This window comes from Melozone crissalis, unplaced genomic scaffold (assembly GCF_028551555.1).
Source record: "Melozone crissalis strain CALT ecotype California unplaced genomic scaffold, PUWL_Pcris_2 ptg000014l_1, whole genome shotgun sequence".
Lineage (NCBI taxonomy): Eukaryota > Metazoa > Chordata > Aves > Passeriformes > Passerellidae > Melozone > Melozone crissalis.
Genome location: NW_026535792.1, coordinates 19,756,301 through 19,772,116, shown reverse-complemented (window position 1 = coordinate 19,772,116; position 15,816 = coordinate 19,756,301). Strand labels below are relative to the sequence as shown.

The following is a 15,816-nucleotide window of genomic DNA, read 5'->3' as shown; positions in this document are numbered from 1 at the left end:
GTCACAAAGGCCCAAAGTGCACAGTCCTGGTGCTACCCTCACTACACTGATCGAGACATTAAATAAGGCACTGGCAGCTTGCTTTCAAAAGAGTGAAAGAAGAACACAAGAAAGTGAATTAGAGATGAAGAACGTTCACATGAAGGAGAAGAAATGAAAGTAATGAAATGAAAGAAAAGAAACTAGACAGCAAAGGAAAGAGGATCAGGCAATTACACAGCACTTCAGCAAGATGACAGTTCTGCATGCAGCCTGTGTGGTCCCAGGGCAATGTGAATTCCAAGCAGGAAAATTCTTGCATCCACCTAAATGGGATAGCCAAAATGGAAGGATAAAGAATGGAAATGGAAATGACATAAGTATCACGCTCCAGACTAAAAATATATACACACTATTTATTTCCCAGTCTGTCTTTGGGAAACTGCAATGAGCAATGCTCAGGTCTATTATATTCTCTAACTCTTGAAAACACAAAATCTTATTAATAAAGTGTAGTGAGCCGGCTCACACAAACTGCATGAGAATTTTGGATTGGTTTTTGTTTTGGCTGCATCTCAATTTCACTTGTGATGACTGGTGAGCACTCTATCTCAAGGTTCACACTATATATACACACACACACACTATAAGAAATTAAAGTTTTAAGTTTTCTTTCTTACCTTAAGTTGACTGCAACAAACCAATTTTTCAACTGAACATAACTCAGAAGAAATTTACCAATCTGACAAGAGCTAATGGACTTAGGATGAAGAAACAAGGTTTTTTCCCTGCACAAACAAGTAGGGTCACTGCATAGCCAGATCTTATTGCAAAGACCTTAACATGATAAAAGCAAAAAGCATTAACTATATTAATGACTGTTCAAAATGAAATGTCTTTGCAATATAGTGATGCATAATCTAGCTTCTGTTCACTTTTTGATTAAAACACCAACCAACCCAAACCACTCACTCTTCATAGTTCAAGAGGCTCAAAGTTCCTTCAAGAAACAATTCTGTTGTCACTTTTATATGGGGTTAGTTGATGCCTTCCCCCTCCTTTTTTTCAGTGAGCTAAATATAATTATTGACTTCAAAATTGAATTAGTTCAACAGCATTCGGTTGAAAGCATTAATTTATATGAATCCAGTTATAAACCATAACTCAAAGGCATATTGTAAAGAAATTTACTTCACTGAAAATTCAAATAGCAGCCTTCTACATAGAATGGTATTAAAGATTACACATTAGTACAGTCACCATAAATTCTGATTTTAACAGGCTTGGATAAACATATAAATTTTGGCTCAGCGAGTCTGCTTGGGCTGTCAATACTCTGAAATAGATACAAGCTTTAACAAACCTTTAATTCAAAAGCCCATTACTGTACCAACTGAAATAGAAAGACCTGAGTATCAAAGAGGAGTTCTTCCCCACTTTCATGGCATTACTTCTGTAAGACAGCAATTGATCTGCAGCCCTTGAAAGAAAACAACTCGCTTCCCTCTCCTGCATAAAAGTCAGTGAAGTTTTTTCATCCATCACACTGTAACAGCATCTGAATACACCTTCTGCATCTGCTTAAAACAAGGAAATAAACACCTGCAAGTCACAAAGCCACTCCATGACATGTCAATTTACTTTTTCTGGCAGATTCACTACAGAAAAAACATGTTTTCATTAAAAAAACCTAAATGAAGATTTGTTTAAAGCAGTCAGTAAGAGAGAAATGGGGAAAAAGAGAAGGAAGAATTTTTACACATCTACATACTGCTAATGTTATTCTCAGGTGCTCTTCCACTTCATAAAGAAAACATGGAAAGATTCCTGCATCCAATGTCCTGAGATTTAATAAACTGCCAGACTAACTGTTGGTTACTTAATGACTAATAACATCCACAATATTTAGCAGCAGCTGATAAATTGTGTAACCAACTTAATTTACCCTCTCTTGACATTAAAACCAGTCACTGTTAATAAATAATGTCTTAAAACATTTGGGTGGGTTTTTTAATTCAATGAACAATGTATTTGGAACTCCTGTGATGGCATTAGTGGGCAGGTACACAAACACAAGCTTATATGGTCTCTTTTAGAATGCAGTCCTTTGGTTTCCTGTGCTCTGTTGCTACTAAGTTTGGAGTAATTTCTCCCCTTCAACTAACGTGATTTATGAGCATTCAAATTGCTTGGGACATGGTTTTATTTTCGAAAAGAAAAAATGAGTAGGTACTTAAAACCAAATGAATCTCAGGACTACTTTCTACTGGTATTGCTTACAATGGGCTTAATTATTTATGGGAAGAAACCATCCCATTGTATATCTGCTGGAATTTTTGAAAAACAAGTAAAGGGAATAAAAATTAAAATCTTGTTTGCAAAGCACTGGATTAGCAGCAAGCAATCTGGGTTTTGTCTCCTCGGATAAATCTCCTAGATAGCTGGATCAAAGAAGTCCTTTGTGAAACAGACACTTTACTGAGATGTTTGGAGACTTGGAACATTTTCCAAAGTGATAACCGTTTTGGTATCCAGCTTAAGCCAACTTTGAAAGCATTTTCTGAAAACTGGAATTAATTGTAATTAAATTAATTCTTCTCCCACATTATATTTGGTGATTATATTTGAAGTCACGCTATGTAATTTCAATTATTAAGGTGTTTTTACACCAGAAACAGATAAAAGTTTCTAGTGTAAAAGAAGCTCTAAAACTTGCACCAATGACAAAATGCTTGGCTAACAAAACCTGACTCCAGCTCAGAACTGATGCCTCTGCCAGCGCACAGAGCGCTCCTCATGTGAGACACAGACACAGCTTTGTGCCAGCTTGGGACATGCTCCTGGAAATTCAACTTGAGGCTGCACAGAGACAAGCTGCACATCTGTGCACGCTGCTCACTCAGGGTATCCATTCACACACAGAGAGATCCCACACCCACTATAACTAAATTTGAACTCAGCAGTTACCCAATCGCCAGTGCTGCAGCTACAGCCCAAGGTAAGAGGTTAAGCCACACAACCCCACATTAGTTTTGCTGGCACCTCCCTAAGAAAATTTTCAATTCAATTCAATGAGGGAAAAGAGAAAAGTATTGAAGGATTTCATTTTGGGATTTTGATTTTATGAGCTGCGGGCAACTGTTCCTGGCCAAGAGCATCACACGCTCTGTGACATAAACTGTTAACCTGACACTCCGGCATTCTCAAGGTGGGAAGGAGCCTCAAAAAGTTCATTGTTGGTGTGTTTTGTCTTTTGTTGGATTTTTTTTTAAATAATTGGAAAGTGAACTTTCCTCCAATTTAGCATATAAATTGAATTAATTTGATTAGTCTTTCTAAGATGTAAAACTCTTGTCTCGTCCAAACACGGTCTGTGCCAGCCAGCAGGTCAGGACTCGACACGCTGAGTGAGAAAAGCTCCACCTTCAAACAGCACAGCACAAACACGCCTGCAGCTCATCCTGCAGAGCAGGGAACTTGCACAGCCACTACATTCACCAGACTACAGTGGTCACTGCTTAAAACCAATTATTATCATTCCCTAAGGAAAGCCTTGACTTCAGCAGGCTGAGCATCCTCAACTCCCCCCAGTGCCCCCAGCAGGACTCCAGTGTGACACAAGGTCCAGGGCAGCCACGTCCTTGGTGAGGCTCCTCAAGCACAGCCCGTTTCTCCCCATCAGCCGCACAACAGCCACAGAAATGGGCCTCCTTAAAAACGGCTGCATTACACTTTTCTCCAAACAGAAAAGCAGGAATTTATTGTTCCTGGAATGCTTTCCTCAAAATCCCAAAAGTGTCCATTTGAGGGGCCGAAAGCTCATGGCAACAGCTCCTCCTCCTTCCTGCTCAGGCACAGGGCCCTGCCTTGGCACATGGACTGTCCCAGGGTGGAATTCCCTCTCCAGGTGACACTGCTGCAGTGGGGTAGGGATTGGTTCTAAATGTATTTCTGGAAGAATAATTCATTCATGTTATCATCACAGCCAGATCTCTACACACACAACTGCTGCACCTTTTTGCAGTAATGTTACAGAGGATCCTGCCTTTTTCCAAAGAGATAATTACAGACTGCTTGCTGACAATTATTTCCAGTCTCAAAGCAAACAAGACAAACAATGGCACAAATCAATGATCCCTGTCATATCTTAGGCAACAACTTAATTATCAGAATGAATGTATTTAAAGCACAGCATTAACGAAAGGAACACTCTAACAACACTTGACCTGACACTGTCTCACAAATGTACAAAGCAGTCTAAGGAGCAATCAGAACATCAGCTTGAAGGGAGTATAAAATACTGTGACCAGCAGTAGCAAAGGTGTTTCATTTGAGCTTCCTTCACAGATGGCCCTGCCCTGGCCTTTTGGAGAATTTTCTGTCCTTCCATCAAATGCAAATGCTCGTCTCTCCTGAGGTGCTCAAATTGTTATTTTCAAGCCTTGATGTCTTAACACAATTCCCAGCAGTTCTTCTTAGCCTTTTACATTCTGACTTCTGTTTACTGATGCACTACTTCTCCAAGTGTAGTAGCACATCAATTAATTATACAGTAGTCTGCCTAATCAGGTTTCCCCAGGGTTTTTAACAGAAACCCTTTGTATTTCTTAATGATTCCACGAGATTGTAACTATTTTTAGTTCTGCAGTAAAAGAAATGAGTCTGCTGACAATACTATCTCCTAAAAAGGTGGAACTGCTATTAAAATGGTTGATCCAAGCCCACTTGAACGTTGGAGAATTCAGATTTAGTCTGGATCTTATGATTAACATTTCTGTATATAACACATGCAGTCACCACTTACAGAGACACAAATTAAGCAGAAAGCCTGGAACTGAAGAATAGATGTGACCTACTTATCATTTTAATATTAAAGCAGATACATTCAGGTTAATAGCAAAGTCTCCACTGCCTTCAATACAGTTCACCAATTGGTCAGTGAGAGTCCAATAATTTCCTTGCCCAACTTTTCATGACCTGTTTTGTCCTGAAAGAGGACATGCTCACCATACCCAAGATCACTTTTCTTTAGTTCTAAGGCAGACATACACAAACTTGCTGTCTAATCTAAAGGGGATTTCAAGATTATAAGAATAAGAAAAAACAATAAAACCTCACCAAATGACAGAACCACAACAAACTACTAAAAGCACAAATCAGTAGAAATACATCAAGCTTTCACATTATAAAAGCTGAGAAAAACAGTAAAACATAGGTGGAGGACTACTCCTGTGCCAGAGCTGGTTACATATTTGGCTGAATTGTGTGTTGTACTAAGAGAGGCCAGAATTAAAAATATGAAGTAGACAGCTGCCTTACTATAGAAGAGTTTCCCTCACGGATCATAAGAAGAGTCTGTGTTGGAGGCACTCTGGAGACGGCTTAATGCAGCCCCTGCTCTAAGCAGGTTCAAACAAGGCTCAGGGCTGTGTCCAACCGAGAATCTCCAAGAATGGAGACCCCACAACCCTCTGGGCAACACAACACAGTACCTGAGCACTGGCACACAACACCCAAATCACAAAGCAGACCTTTCCCTGTCATTAGAGGGCCCCTTAGCCCGGCCTGGCCAGTGAATGCCCTGCTGCAGACACAGGTCCCTCAGTCCCAGGGACACAAACCCGGCGCTGGCGCGGCAAAGCTCCGGCGCTCCCGCCGAGAGCATGGGCACAGCGGGCTCTGGGACCCTGCTCCTCACTCCTACCTGCTCCCCAATCAGAAATGATCATTTCCACATTCTGAAAGCAGCTCTTTATAGCATTCCACGGGGACCTGTCTGCAAGGATGAACTGTATCTCTGTGCAGTTCCTTTTGTCCTGTGTTTGTTCTTTGATGTACAAATACGCCACAGACTAAGCGGTGATCTCTTTGATGTTGAACTTTTATATTTTATTGCAACTAGCACACTTACAAGAGGAGCTGCCAGTCATTTTCCCCTTCTAAACATTCAAATTCCATGAGACATTTGCTTTATGAGTCAGATTTCTTAGTAACTTGTTTTAAGAATTTCCAGAAGAACTGTACTACTCTTCTGGACTGATAACTTGATTAAAAGTCAAGACCTGATCAGGTTTTTCAGGTATTACAAATTAATACAAGCATTGGCTAATAAATGTGAGTAGATTTCACATAGAGAATAATTACACAGCCAAGTATGTATTTCTTCACTCTCTTTCAGGCAATTCTGGATGGTGCTGGGATCCAGCAGTGACCAGGATAGCTGCACTGGGAACAGGACACACCAAGGCATGCAGGCAGTGGCACCTTCCTGGCCACTCTGGCAGCCTCCAATGCTTTACTGCCAGGGACTGCCAGAGGCAGCCTCTGCAGCACAGCTCCTCATAATGCAGCGTGCACACATCGAATTTTAGGCTAACAATACCACGGCAGATTAAATTACAAAGTTAGTTACTTCTGCAGCAAAACAGTAATCAACACTGGCAGAAATAACATGTTAGGAAGTGCAAATTTACCACCACTAAATGCTACAGCTTTCAGTGTGACATAAAAAAAGCATTTCCATTCTGAAGCACTTTGTGAGGGTTTTTAAATCTATCCTATGAGCTGAAATTCTTTGGAGTGAGATTTTGGTATTCACAAGGTCTCTGCTTTAGAGTGACCTTTATGTTTGGCTACTTTTCCCTTCTGTAAGTATAAACACTGTGGTTGAGAGGGAAAACAGAAGAAAATTAAGAGTATTTTGGAACAGTGACATGAAGAAGGGAGCATTTCCCCCTACTGAGCTCTAGGTTTCCATAACAAAAATCAGCACTGCTACTGATGGTCCTCTCCAAGCCAAGTAGTTTAAAGGTGCATTGTCAGTGTGCTGCCCAGAGAAATGCACCATGCTGGACATTTTAATCTCAAGTTATAATTTTAAAGTGAATAAACCACACAATAATTTGAGATGGTTTTAGTAAGTGAGCAAAAATATTTAAAATGAAACAAATCTGTTAAAGATACTGATTCCTTTTTCCAAACCAATTCACAGCTCAGAAAGGAGAAGTGGTGTTGAGAGCCAGTGAGGTGTATGCAAAGGAGGGAGCGCTCCAGCACCAGGTGCTGCACTCCACCTTTCTGGCTGGGAAATGCAAAGTTAATCCCAGAAATACCAGCAGATTTTTAAGAAACCTGGACAGAGCTGGCCACAGCCAATACCAAAACACCCCATTTTCGGGGCCTTTTCCGGGTTCAGGCAGAAGTTAGTTCTCAGTGCTCACCCAGATTCCACCAGGTGCAATCAAACAACTCACCAAGAAAAACACAAGGGTGAAACATTGCTCATGTTACTGAGAGCCTTCACACATGGTGTCCAAGGAAGCATCCCATGCGGGAGGCAGGAGACAGAATTTTGGTCCTCCTTGAGGAGAACAATGGCAGAATCAATTGCTGCATTCGGGCGGCCGTGCCCAGCCCCGCGGCCGCCCCGCTATCGCCGCCATCTGCAGGCACAGCGCCCGGGGCCCTGCCGCTGCCATCGGCAGGCGCCTATGCATATGAGCTTTCTCAAATGAGACATCTCGGGCTCTTTAATTAACCTGACTTTTTTGTATTATCTCTTGATACAAGAATCTGTCCAGCAGTTACAAACATCTTTATGTACTCATATTTTAAGCAAATACTTCTTTTAATTCAATAAGGCACCCACGGTAGGAGAAAAACTCTCCCCAAAATTTAACACAACGCATCTCTGTCAGTCTGACAATTGCAGGGTGTGTCCCTTTGACAGAAAACAACGCTGAGCGTGAGCTCAGCTCCTCCAGCCCATCACAAGCAGGCAGAGGACAGTGGCAAACGCACCTCCCCAGCCCTGCAGAGCCCCAGCCTGCTGTTCCAAACCTGTACAGGACAGGGGGATCACTCACATTTATGTGCTCCATGGGTGGTTTCCCCAGCCCTACAGAGCCCCAGCCTGCCGTCCCAAACCTGTACAGGACAGTGCTTTCACTTACATTCATGCCCTCCAAAACTGGAAAGATAAGGTCTGTGAAATACAAAGTTGTGTTTCGTGTCAGGTACAAACAGGCAATGTGTGTAGTTGTGAACACGAAATGTGTGGACCCCGACAATGGGAGAGCTGTGAATTCTAATAATAACTGAGGAGAATAAAGCATGGAAAAAGGCCTATGAACCTATCTTTTGTTGGCAAATTAACCCTAGATGATTTAGGAGCATTGGAATTAAAGTGTTAAAGATGTTGCTTTTTGCTTGCATTTAATCCATAAAAAGCTGCTCTGCAATAATAACCTTTTGAAGTATAATTTTAGAATATTACTTGTATCCTTGAAACTATAGCTTTGGAATATATATAAAGGAAATATGCTTATCTCACGCCTTATTGAAGCAGAGAAAAACAGCTTGAGAAAGGAAGATGAACATCACCTCAAGGGTTTATGGTTTCGACCAAAGGGAAACTGGACTGCCACCATCTGGGATCCTCCTTCTGAGATACATCCTGAGAAACTAAGATCACAATAGTGTATGGAATCATGATGTAATAATTTGGAATAAAAATTGCTGATGAGTAAAAAAATTGGAACTAGAAACTGCTGAAAAAGCTGATGAGTACCCCTATAAATACCTGTAACCATCAATTATCGGTATGCAGTTGGAGGGAAAACTTCCCCCACTGTACCCAGCACTGCATTGCTCATACTTTACCATATTAAATAATAAACTGATTGCTGCTTGAATATTGGCCTCGTCAAGCTTCTTATTCGTAACAGGTCTATCATATGGCCAATTCTACAGGACTCCAGAAGGAGGTGGTCCAAGGAGAGGAAAAAGCAGGGGCACTCTACAACAAGCAGTTTTCTGCAGTGCACAAGATGGGTTAATTAATTCCCAAGCTGAGCAAAAAATAACTACAAATTCACTAGAAAATGTGTGTTTTCTCACAAAAGCTACTCTGACAAATCAAACACAGACAAAGATGGGCTAATTAATTTAGCCAAATAGGAAAATATACCCATTATGAGAAGCATTACAGTTGTTACAGGAGGACAGCAGCTACTGCTGCTCCTGCCAAGTACTACAGCAATTTATACTGTTCAAATTTTCACCAGAACTAAAGTATGCGAATATCTATGTACAAAAAGGAAACTCCAAATGTTCTGATGACCAGACCAGGGATCATTCTTTACTGACTTTCAACTCCCTACCTAGACTAAAGGCTCCAGGCAAAGAGCACCTGGGGCTTAGAGAGAATTTAACCTTCTTTTGGGGTGAGAAGAAGATAAATGACCCTTTGAATCATGTCACACTAGGCACGGGGCCAAGCAGAGGAGGCTGGACAAGAGAGCGCTCCTCTCTTCAGAACTAAGAGTGAGGTAAACACAAGCTTATGTAAGTTTTAGGCACACGTAACCCATGGCACATATCACCTCCTCAGATCCCTGGCAGTCTCACAAGAGGTGTGAACTAAGTGCCACATGAAATGGGAACTTGATTTCTAATTGGATCATGTAAATTGTACAAGGCATTAAACAGCAAACGATACTCGCATGAAGGGAGAAAATTGCTGAGCCAGTGAAATACAGGAGCTCTCAGTATCTGCAAGAGCTGGAAGCAGAAGCCATTGCCATAATGCATCACTCCCCATTTCACACTGTTAACAACATTACAGTGAGAACAGCAAAGACTTTAGGACTTCTGGAGCATCAGAGTACAGTGCAGATGACAGCATGTGCAAACAGTGACAGGACTGTTCTCTCGTTTGGTGTGAGTGCAGAGGTGGCAGGAGGTCCAGCCCAGGGCTCTGGGCAGGTGCCTGCAGTGTCTCTGACCAGCACCACCCAAGGCTGGCATGCAGGAACACGACCCTGCTTCTCTGGCAACCAGTCTAAATTCCAGCTGGTGGTCCCTTCAGTTTGAAGGAACCCTCTGAGAGACCCTATGTCACAGTGTATCTGTCTTTGTAAAGACTTAATGCCACTTTTCCATCCCTTTGTTTGAGAATGATCAACTTCTTCTAAAGTACATAAATAGAGTCACGCAGTTGGTTTTATGAAGCATTTTGTCCCAGGATTCAGGGGCAAGAAACAGCACATTATTTCAAAGAACACAAACAGTACACAATAATTACACGGCTGATACCCTATAAGTATGCTGACTATTCTATTTGCATTGTTCAGAAGTGAAGAGGTTAGACTTATTTACATCCAAGCAGCTTTAATTAAGCTTTGAGATAAATGCTCTTAAAATGAAAGCTGGGATGATTATACCTCTCTCCACACTGATTTTAGCCTAGATGGCTACATATGCAGCATGACAAAGGGCCCAAAGGCTAGAATCACACAAACAGGAGAGCCACGGGTCCTGCACCACTCACCATCACACAGGAAAGAAAACAAAAACCACGGTGAAGTCTGAAGTTGACTGCTCAGGTGTGGGCGCAGTGGGAGCTGCTGACCCCTGCCAGTCCCCTCTGAGACAAAGGGCTCCAGCTGCACTCGCTGACAGCAGCCAGAACATGGGCTACACCTGCCCCCAGCCGCGCTGGGCAGCCCCCAGGCCTCTCTGGGGGGAATCGTGCCCCTGTGAGAGCTTCAGGGGTCAGAGTTTCACTGTGAGCTGCAGCCAGAGGGTGTGAGGAGCATCACCCATGGCAGACCCCGCGATGGCAGGGGCAGAGCAGCTCTGTGCTCCTGAGGGGCAGCACACAGGCGCCAGGAGAGTGCTGGGAGAACATGAGAGAGCTGTCCCAACCGGCACGGCACTGGACTGACTTCCCTGCATATCCCTTTGCTCCTGTCAGCGTGCCTGCTTCACCCTGCCCTGGCACTGCAAAGGAAAAGGGAAGCAAACACGAATTTAATGGCCTTTTTCAGGAGAGGGTAAGCAGCAGTAACCTGTGCAGGCAGACAAGCTCAGAGCAGGGGTGGCACCTCAGGGGCTCTCTGCAGTGCACTGAGCCCCATGTGCCGAGGGGAGCAGCACGGCACCCCGTGAGTCACTGCCCTGAATCACTCCCTCGTGTTCCCAGCACAAGGTGCAGGCAGCTGGGAACAGCCTGGAACTGCACCCAGCCTGCCAACCTGCATTCTGCACAACCTCCCAGCCCAAATGCCTGCAGCAAGCTACACTTTGCTCAGCACAGGCAGCTCACAGGGTGAAGCACAAGGAGAAGGTCCATCTCCAGACCTCCTAAAAGGCTTTCTGCTTCACCTTTCCAGCCAGTGCCTTTATTCATCCAACAGGCAGGTGAGCCTGCACGGTACAGACTCACCTTTTTTGTGCATAACTCAGTTATTCTTGGAGGACAGAGCGCTCCCCTCCCCTGCTAATGTTTATTGCAAAAAGGAGAAAAATCCCTGATCTTCAAAAAGGAAGAAGACAGTTTCTGTACCATTAGTTATGTGCATATCCCTTAGATATCAGTCCTCAAGGAAAAGACAAACCACAAAAGGAGAGAACTACTGCTTGCTTGATCTCAGGAGTTATCAGCTGTAATTACAAATTACAGCTCACAGATAAATACAAGAAAGGTGAATACTTTTCCCTTTCATTGTGAATTAAAAAAAAACAGAAAAACATTCTAAAATGTATCAAGTCTGACTGTAATAACATTCTTGTCATATGCAGTTATTTTGCACACTACAAAAACTTATCTCCTGGGAATGGAAAGGAAAAAAAAGAACATGCTGCATCTCAACTTCCTCCAATACTAGATAGAGAATTGCAATGTATCTACTCAGGAGAGACACAAAGATTCGCCAATTTTGATTTAGTGCATATAGTTTAGAATAAAATATACCAATTTAGAGCTCTGTTGTGTAGTCAAGACGAAATACCAACAATCCTGATGGTAATTACTCACAATAGTGATCATTTTTACACTTTACTGTAGGCAAGAGAAGCAAGAAAAAAGATTTAAAATCACTTTAAGTTAAAATCGAATGCTACACCATCCTAGAAAAAACCCCCCAAACATGCTAGGTTCTCTATAATGGAGAGTGAGTACAGAAATCAGACTTTTTCACACACAGTGGGGAAGTACTTGACATAGAGGACTCAGTTCTTCACTAAGGTCTCTAGACACTACTCCCCAAAGTAATAAATGCGAAAACAAACATTCAGCTCCCCATTGCAGAGCTGCAGGCCCTTCCCCAAGTGAACCAGCTGCCATCTCCTCCTGGCACCTCCCAGCTCAATGAATAAAGCACAGGGACATTGCACATCTGCCACAGCCCTCACCCCCAACACCAGCCTAGACCCTCCTCCACAGCCCCTCAGGGAGTCATTCTGTTTGGTTTCACAAAGAAGGGGCACAGAAGTCCTTGAGTCGTGTCTGCAGACTGCTTGAGTTTTGCCCCAGTTATTCAGAATTATTTCTAAGACTGCATTACGAGCCATTAGGAAGCCGCTCACCATTTCAGCTAGGCAAGAGCTGTATGTAAGTTTAAAGAGTCTGATCTAGTGAGATGTTCAGCACCCACAGTTTCTGCTGACCTAAACAGGACAGAATCTCCTTACTTGAAACGAGTGTCCCCAACTGAGACTTGTACAGAGCATGCAACTGCCTTTGATTTTCACAGAGCGAGACATAAAGACAGATTTCCTCTTTTACTTTTAAATCTCGAGAGTCTTTCAAAGAGCCTGAAAAGCACATTTCAGCAATAAACCTCAAACCAATCTTATCCTCTGCATGTAATGCAACAAATGTCTTAGATACAAGCAAGTCATTCAGATCAGTCAAATGAAAGCAAAGCAGCAAGAAAATAGCCTGTCAGCTAGCAATTCCAAAGGCCAGATTCTGTTAATATTTAGTCAACACAAGTTCTGTACCGGACTATTTGCTAAATTGGATTTAACTTTCAATAGTGCCACAGTAAAGGTAAATTTAAGCATGCTTCAATTTGCAAAGTTACCTTTTTTTTAAAAAACCTATGGCAAGATATTTTTCCATAGGCATTTGTTTACTGGTGAGAAGCACCGAGTAATTACCAACGTGCTGGGAGGCTGGTGCCAGGATACATGACAAAAACCACGTCAAAAGGTCAGGCTTGACAGACTGGGAAAAGCTCACCCAGATGGAGCAGCGGTGCGTGCATCCCTGCCTGCCCCAGCAGCCCGGCTCTGCAGGAAAAGCACCTGGGGCAGTGGGACAGCGGCAGCCAGGAGTGCTGCCAGGAGTGCTGCCCTGCAGTGCTGCCAGGAGTGCTGCCCTGCAGTGCTGCCAGGAGTGCTGCCCTGCAGTGCTGCCAGGAGTGCTGCCTGCTGCACGGCTGCAGCCAGGGCAGTGCTGCCCTGCAGTGCTGCCAGGAGTGCTGCCCTGCAGTGCTGCCAGGAGTGCTGCCCTGCAGTGCTGCCAGGAGTGCTGCCCTGCAGTGCTGCCAGGAGTGCTGCCTGCTGCACGGCTGCAGCCAGGGCAGTGCTGCCCTGCAGTGCTGCCAGGAGTGCTGCCTGCTGCCCTGCAGTGCTGCCAGGAGTGCTGCCTGCTGCACGGCTGCAGCCAGGGCAGTGCTGCCTGCTGCCCTGCAGTGCTGCCTCCTGCACGGCTGCAGCTCGGGCTCTCCGCAAAAATGCAGCAGATTCCAACAATCCTGACACAGTGGAGTCGTGTTCCTTAAAACAAGTGTTTTTTAATGACTGAATTTTCATTTGGGAACAGTCAGTAGAAAGGATGGTTATATTTCCAGTGATTCAAGCACAGATCCCCAAAGCGAAACAATTTTCCTTACAGCCTAGGAACAACAGATTCTGCTCATCTGGTCCATCTTCCACAAAACAGCAACAGACTGAACTTTACATTAACACAGCAGTAGCCAGGATTAGTACCTCAAATGCCACCTTAAGAGTAAATACATCTGGGTTTAAATAGATTAGAAAATTCACATCAGCCTTTCCACCAGTCTCTATTTAGGAACGTGCACCACAATGCTAACACAGCTATGGCCAGGTTCCTGTCCATACCCTGTAACTCATCAGGGGACTGAACCCTTTTGATGATGGCACAGGACAAGCACCGGAGCTGTCAGCAGCACTGACTGACGCAGGCACCAGAACACGGAACAGTCCCACAGCCAGGAAAGGCTCTGCCCTGGAGCTGGGCTCCCTCTGCTCTGTGCTGGCTGACACAGGAGCCCCTGATCCCCCCAGCACAGGGAGCCTGCCCAGCAGCACCCAGCACTGCTCTCCCTGAAGCCACCCCGATGCTCCTGCCAGGGAGGACTCTCTCTGGAATGAGATCTGCACCGGTGCCAGCGCCGGCAGAACGATCGGATTTCTCTGCAAACTTCACTGGTGAGCACGTAACGTGTCTGTGTCCCTCAGCAGTGTCAGCTGCTTAGCCTGTGTTACACACTAAAAATGCAAGGCTTCCTGGATGCTCTACGGACTCACAGCAGCTGGTAAATAATTTCTAAAAGCCCATCAATCTAGAAAATACTTATTCAGTCATTAAGAACTTCGATGGTTCATCTCTACCTGTTTTCTTAGAAATCAACTGGAAAAAAATCCTCTTTCTGCTCTGCCTGAAACAAGAAAGTTTCATTTCCTACCACGCAGCCTGTCCCAAAGACATGCCCAGGCTCTTCCTGGACTGGTCTGTTCCCAGCACTGCAGGAGTGCGAGTGCAGCTCTCCATGTGTGACAGCTGCCTCGTCTTTACCCACCCAAACCTGGATGCAGGCTCAGGAATTTTCACAATTAAAGAGAACATGCTTGCCAGAACATTGTGTTGCAAGAAAAATAAAACAACTCACAAATTAACTTCACATGGTATCAGTTTGGGCTATCTAAACAGCAGTAGGAAAGGCATTAATACTCCCCCTTTATACCCAAAAAAGAAAATTAAACCAAATATGAAAATCCCATATTGTCTTTAAGACCATAATTTTTTGCACTTTAACTTCAGAACTGTAGAAGATTAGAAGACGCCACCACAGGACAGAGAACAAACAAGATACCAAATTCACCTCCAGATTTTGCATTTTTCCCTTTTACTTTTGAGCTTAAACAAACTCCGTTCCCTATTCTATTGGTCTACTTCTCTCAAATCATAATATTGGCCTGTGGATCTATTATTTCATAGCAGTCAGAGGCCCTTTTAAGACAAATGACAACACATTTCCTCCAGCTGAACCCTGTCCAGCAAATTACAGAAAGGGTAAGAAACCAAGGAAGTTTTTCAATGCATTAGAGAACTAAATATTATGAAACATAAATTAAATGTACTATAGAAGTAGTCTGTAAAAAGTACAAAGACCTACGCATTTCCATAATAAAGCCACTAGGAATTACACTTTAAAATCCAAAAGCTGGGCTCTGCCAAGATTTTACATCAGTGTGGAAACTGGTTTAAATGAAACTCCCAAGAGAATAAAAAATACATTTCGAAGTTGAATTGCTGTAAATCATCCGCCTGTTCTTTTACAACACACCTTAAATCTCTGTCCAGAAGCCCACAACATAATCACACCCCCCAATATTTTTTCCATGTGTACTTCCCTCCCTCTTTTAAAAAAATTGTTTATTTAATTTCATGGTTCTAAAAGGCTTATAAGGGATAGGCTGAAAAACTGTTATCTGAATATGTAGAATTCTAAAGGACTGCTAAAATATCCATGTAGTTTGCACTTAAAAAAAAATGCACTTCCTTTTGTTACAGATGCAAGTATCTGAATCAACCCAATTACATTTTCTTGCCAAATACATTCAGCATGGCTAATGATTAATGAATACAGTGCTTTTCTTTTTATTCACACAGGCTTCTCTCCAAGAAGAAAAGGAAGCCGCGTAATTGAAAATTACCGTCCTTAAACACTATGCTGCTACTGGTGTGCATTACCTAGTGCCTTGCAAAGTGGAAAAAAAAGGCAACAGTCTCTAACTGAA

The 15,816-nt window shown here is 43.3% G+C and overlaps 1 protein-coding gene across 2 annotated transcripts in view; it reads right to left on the bottom strand.

Moving 5' to 3' along the window:
• The window catches only part of RORA (RAR related orphan receptor A), a 348,106-nt gene that overhangs the window by 46,366 nt on the left and 285,924 nt on the right, over positions 1 to 15,816 (bottom strand). The window lies entirely within an intron of this gene.